Source organism: Parus major, chromosome 3 (genome assembly GCF_001522545.3).
Source record: "Parus major isolate Abel chromosome 3, Parus_major1.1, whole genome shotgun sequence".
NCBI classification, from domain to species: domain Eukaryota; kingdom Metazoa; phylum Chordata; class Aves; order Passeriformes; family Paridae; genus Parus; species Parus major.
This window is the reverse complement of record NC_031770.1, coordinates 100,706,888-100,712,762: the sequence shown is the minus strand read 5'-3', so window position 1 is coordinate 100,712,762 and position 5,875 is coordinate 100,706,888. Positions and strand designations below refer to the sequence as shown.

Here is a 5,875-nt window from a genome sequence, read left to right as displayed (position 1 = left end):
ATCCTTTTATTTTCTCAAATAGATACAGCTAATTTGGATGATTATTCCCATTTCACCCCAAATACTTCCTTTTCACTTTAAGATGTTGCATAATTAAAACTATAATGATTCAATCTTAGTTTAAGGATTAAATTCATTAAAAGAATATCTTTTCGCCAGAATTTGTCTTCCTTCCTTGTATTTTATGAAAAAAACATGCAATTCTTCCCCCAAGAAAAGCTTGAACCTATTACCAGCCAGTCTGCAGAAATAATGAATTCCTAACATAGTATGACAGTTATCTTTGCCAATTAGTCCACCTGAGTGAGTTCAGCTAACAGGTGCATTTAAGCTCAGTGAGGCTGCCTTCATCGCTCTCTCAGGGAAGAGGACAGCTATGTCGGTTTCTGAATTAGACATTGGAAAAAACCCAAAATATCTAGCTCTGTTGCCTAGTTGTCTCTGTGATTGAAAGCCAGTCCTGCAGAGGCTGGTGCTAAAAGAATGCCTGTGATTGGGAGCTGTGTGTCTGTCTGAACAAAGAAATGGAAAGCAGTGAAAGAATCGCTAATTAGCTCTTGTGAATGTTTCTGATTTTAAATTACCTCTTGAGGAAAAAAAAAGAAAATCTTTCCTTAGATTATAATTAAGCTAAAGAATAAATAAATCTCACTTCAAATGTTAAGGAATTTGTAGAACTTTTTTGATTTTGCATACAGAGAAAGTTAATATGCCTATGGTAAGGAAATATCAATCCTGTGTCTCTGCACATGGATTTGAGCAGACACATTTACAGAGGAACTGGCTAGGCACTGGTTTGTATGATATAGCATGTACAATATGTCACTTAGGTTTTCTCCAGTATGCCAGGCAGAATATAAATACAGAATGTAATACATCTGCATTGATATTTACAGCTGTAAAACATGACTAAAGTGGAAATACAGAAAAAAATACCCGGTGGTTTTAATGTTATTTTCTACATGCCTACCCATCTTTGAGCTTAAATATTAATAAAGCCATTTTACTTGAGTAAATTATTAAAACCTTCAGACCTAGTCAGAACAAAGACATGTCAGAGATAGATTTTGATTTGAAGCTTTGTCAGTTCTGAATGTAACACTCAGGTTTTGTTCTGTGTCATTAGTCAATTTATCGTAGCTTCTGTGTCAGAAAATTCAGCAGTGTTACTTATCTCCCATAAAACAGATTTTGGCACCATTCCTTGGCTGAGGCTTCTTTAAAAGAGAAATTAGTTTCCAGAAAGGCAAGCTGTGTAATCCCAGTATCAGGTTAGTCTGCAGTAGCTCCCCATCAGACTCTGCCTGGCTCCATAGCAGCAAACCAAGCACAACCAGAGGACAGTGTGAGCACTTTGATCATATTGATGAACTATTATCATGATCCCTACGGTGTTTTTTGCTTTGGTGGTCATGATATAGCAGTTTTAAGGGGTGATTCTTACTGCCAGTCTGTGTGTGGCCCTCTCATCTGGGTGGGAACAAATTCACATCTGCCCTCTCATCCTCAGGGCTTAAGAATGGAGGCTTATTTTTTTTATTTCCTTGTGTACATACACCTTCTCACATAATGTCTACTACCTTCCTTCACTTTTAAAGAAAAAATGTATTTTTAAAAAGCACTTTGAGGCATCAGACGTATTTGCAGGAGACAGTAGAACAGTGTAGTGACTCCACTGTAAAGCTGACATTCCAAATTTCTGCAAAAGAGCTGTTAGGTGAAGACAAGCCCTTATGAGGTAAAAGTCAGGAACAATTTTCTTAGTGTAAAAAAGCTATTTATTTAGAAAATTAAAAGGAATAATTTACTTTTTAATTGAGACATTTTGATAAAAAGGTCCAATGAGCAGTGATAATCCATGAGTACTTCCTTTTATAGGCAGCACAAGTCCTGCATTTCACCGCTTTATTGTAGTTTTTGTTGTTGTTTCTAAACTTGAAGACTTGGTTAGTTCCTATTTTGATTATACAGATACATTTCTGTTGAGTTTCCATTTCTGGAATAATTAAGTAGAAAGGCCATTTCCCATGAACACAAATCTGAAGTGCACACTTCTGCACATGATATCCTGAAAACATTTGTGAGCTGTGGGCTGATTTTCTAACCCTCTGTCTTGCATTTCTGAATCTTGTACTCACTAAAAGAATCTGCTGAATGTCTTGTCTTGCTGTGCTAACTCACTGCTGTGTCATCCCAGGGTTACCTCTTGTCTACAAAACCTTGTACCTTGTATTGTACCTTGTATTTCCCACAGCTCTTGTTATTAACTCACAGAAGGAGCAGATTGAATTTAGTTTGAAGATTTTGAGCTGACAAGTCCTCAGGTGTCCAAACTTTTTCTTTCTCTCTCTGTGTTTCCTGATGCTGAAGGTGAAATCTAGGGCAAGGAAAATTCACTGCCAGGATGTAACATTTTTACTTTTTGAGTGTCTTGAAGTTTTGTGCCAGGAAGACTTTTCCTATTAAATGACACTTAGTGATTTAGGTAGAAAAGCAAAGGATGGTTCAGAAAAATATTAAACTATCCATGTCCATTATAAGAATATTCTAAAGGTGGCATTGTCTCCTCTGACTTAAGATATTTTATTGCAGAATTCACTCTCTCCAAGTTCTCTTTTTAGTTATTGAGGGCAAGATAATCTGATTTAGACTTTCAGCAGGAAAAGAATTCATAAAGTCATAAAAATGATGTGAAAGCTGTGGACAGGAGAAAGAATAACTCCCTAAGGATCTTGTCTGCTGCAGAGGCTGCAGCATGGACTTCTTGATCATAGAATCATAGAATATACTAAGGGACCTGCAAGGATCACCAAAGTCTAACTTCTGACCATCACTTGAACACTTGTTAAACTCTTATCAGGCTGGTGCTGTGACCACTTCCCTGGGCAGCCTGTTCCAGTGCCCAACCACCCTTTGGGTGAAGAATCTTTTCCTGGTATTTAATCTAAAACCCCCCTGACGCAACTTCAGGCCATTCCCTCAGGTCCTGTCACTGTCACTACAGAGCAGAGATCAGTGCCTGCCCCTCCTCTTCCCCTCAGGAGGAAGTTTTAACAGCTGAGGTCTCTCATCAGCCTCCTCCAGGCTGAACAGATCAAGTGACCTCAGCTGCTCCTGATTTGGCTCCCCCTTCACCATCTTCATGGCCTCCCCTCTCTAACAGTTTAATGTCCTTTTTACACTGTGACACCCAAAACTGCCCCAGCACTGGAGGTGAGGCTGCCCCAGCTCAGAGCAGAGCAGGACAATCCCCTCCCTGGTCTGGCTGGTGGTGCTGGGGCTGATGCCCCCAGGGCTGGGTTGATCCTCCTGGCTGCCAGGGCACTGCTGGCTCCTGTTCAACTTGCCATCAGCCCCAAGGACCCCCAGGTCCCTTTCTGTGGGGCTGCTCTCCAGCACAGGCAGTAGAGAATTCATATGTGAGGCAACTTTTTTAAGTACTCCCAATTTTATAAAAGGTGTAATCAGTGAACAACAGGCATGAATCCAGATAAATCAGATTTAATTGGCACCTGTGTGATCATAGAACTATTTGTTTTATTAAGAAAAGTCTATGATTGAGGTGAACTGAAAATGAAGTGTTGAAAATTAAACATCATGGTTTAAAATGTTCTTATTCAGCCCTACCAGCACATTTGGAATAGAAAAATATATGATTTTATGAATGTGATGTTTCATTTAACATAATTTTTTCCTGAGTTTTTCCTGTATTCTATTGCATTTTCTGTGTAACCCAAATTGCAAGAGAGAGGTCTCTATGAGCTACCATGGTCCTGACATGCTGTTGTGATCAGTGCCTGACTGTCATAAAGTGGGCATTTAGCCCATCTGTCCTGGAACACAGAGAAACAGAATGGGAGCTAATGTTGCAGTGGTTTTTTTGTTAAAGTGTAATTTCTCATATTGACCCTAAAAAATAATTAATCCCTTGGAAAACTCTTTCATCTGAGTATTTGTAAAGCACTGTCTGAGGTAGTTTCAGAAGTGTTCTCACTGATAATGTCTGAAAGGTTTATGAAATGCCAGAAAACTGAAACCAGATAAATATAGTGTGCAAGTTTGAAGAAGTAGGAAATGGAAAAGGAAAGGGGGATTATAAACCTGACACTTATCTTCAATTTCCTCAATAATTCTGGAAGGTAAGAGGCCTTTCTACAGAAATAAATTGTAGATATGATACATCTTAGCTTCAGAAAAGCTTTTGGCACTGTTTCACCCATCTTACTTGCAAGAAAAGCTGTTGAGACATTGCTGAGGAAAGTAGTATAGCGTGGGTGAAAAAGGGATTGTACAATTATAAAGAAAGAGAAATTTCATGGTCCTGTGTTTTTTTGTTTAGTTGTTTTTTGTGATTTTTTTAATGGAAATGTAAGTCATCTAGCTCTTGTCTTGTTAAGTACTTCTATTAACCACTTCAATTATTGTTTCAGACTACCTGAAATTGGGAGATAATGAAATTATTTTGAAGTACAGATTAGAATTCAACAGGCTTTAAGAGACTGAAGATATGATATGAAAATAAGACAAAGCTTTTCAAGACAGCACAAGGTACTGTAAATTAATGGGAACAACTAGCTGCAGATATGGATCTGTAAAGTGATATAACTGCACTGACTGTTACTCAAAAGCCTTTCCCAGGAATGGTTCTGGGTAGGAATGGGCTTCAGGAAAGATACAGAGCAGCAGGAGGTGGTTAAGGACATTTGATATGTGCAGGAATGACTGAGGCTGTGAATGGGGATGCAGTTAATGCCCACAGCTACACAGAATTGTTGTAAAGCAGGGGAGGTGACCTTTTCTACAGATTCAGGGTAGATAAGACAAGAAGCAATCTGTTTGAGTTGCAGCAAGAAAGAAATCAGTTTACACTTTTGGAAAAATATTTGAACTGTAACCATAATCTAATAGTGGAATAAATCTCCTGGGAACTTTGAAGATTTCCTGCCACTGAATAATTTTAAAAAAAGAAAACATTTGAGAGTTGTTGGCTTAGATAAGTTTTTCAGGTCTGTTTTTGCACCATTTTAACTAAAGTCTGAATTTGGTGGATTGTGTTTTCTGTAGGAAGCATAACTTGAAGATATGCTGAGTATGAATTTCTTGGATTCATTACTGACTGAACATAACTTTTAGCATTGACCAATTTTCACTCCTTATTTCCATAGAAAAGACTAGGTAGCAAGAGCTGTGGATATGTGCTTTCTCTAAAAATGCATGATCCTTTTGTTTTTATAAGTAATATTGAAAAAAATATAAAGAGTGGTTGGAAATCCCATGTGACAGTTCCTAATTGGAATATGTTTCCTGGTCCAAGCCAATAATTTACATTAGTTGAATAACAAGCTGGGTTTTAAAAATGCTCATTTGTTGTTTACAAGGTAGTAGGTGGTTGACTTTTTACCAGATTTTTTTAGCATTTTAAATTTTAGGATCATTGCTTATATGCTGCTATCTTCCCTAATACAATATTTTTTATCAGCTTCTTGTAGGCTGAAAATAACCTATAATTCAATATTATTTTCAGCGAGAGTGAATGTTTCTCTTAGCATTTTTTTTTACCTAATAATATTTTTGCTGCTTCACTAGCACAGGGAGTAAATAAAATGAAATATGAAGAATACAGGATGAAAGAAATACAGATAAAAGTTTTTTAAAATATAAATGATATATGACATATTTTATAGGATAAGCAGGATCTATCTATTAAAGAGTCAAAGCACATTTCTTTAATATATTTCACAAGTGCTCATTTGCTCACTGGTAAATCCTTAGTAGCCTCTCACACAGATCCTCAGCAGGACTACAGACCTTGGTTCCTGCTCTTTTCCATTGCATCTGAGATGGTCAGTAGCAGCTATTTGCACCTATTTGATTT

General features: G+C 37.5%; 1 long non-coding RNA gene across 4 annotated transcripts in view; it reads left to right on the top strand.

The window, feature by feature from the left end:
- Positions 1-3,950: 3,950 nt before the first annotated feature.
- Positions 3,951-5,875, top strand: part of LOC107202575 — a 63,587-nt gene continuing 61,662 nt past the window's right edge. For 2 of the 4 annotated variants that reach the window (XR_004496525.1, XR_004496526.1), the window contains exons 1-2: positions 3,951-4,139; positions 4,431-4,548. This is a non-coding gene — a long non-coding RNA (uncharacterized LOC107202575). The remainder of the gene's footprint in view (positions 4,140-4,430; positions 4,549-5,875) is intronic. The other 2 variants (XR_004496524.1, XR_001520733.2) reach the window with 2 other exon arrangements.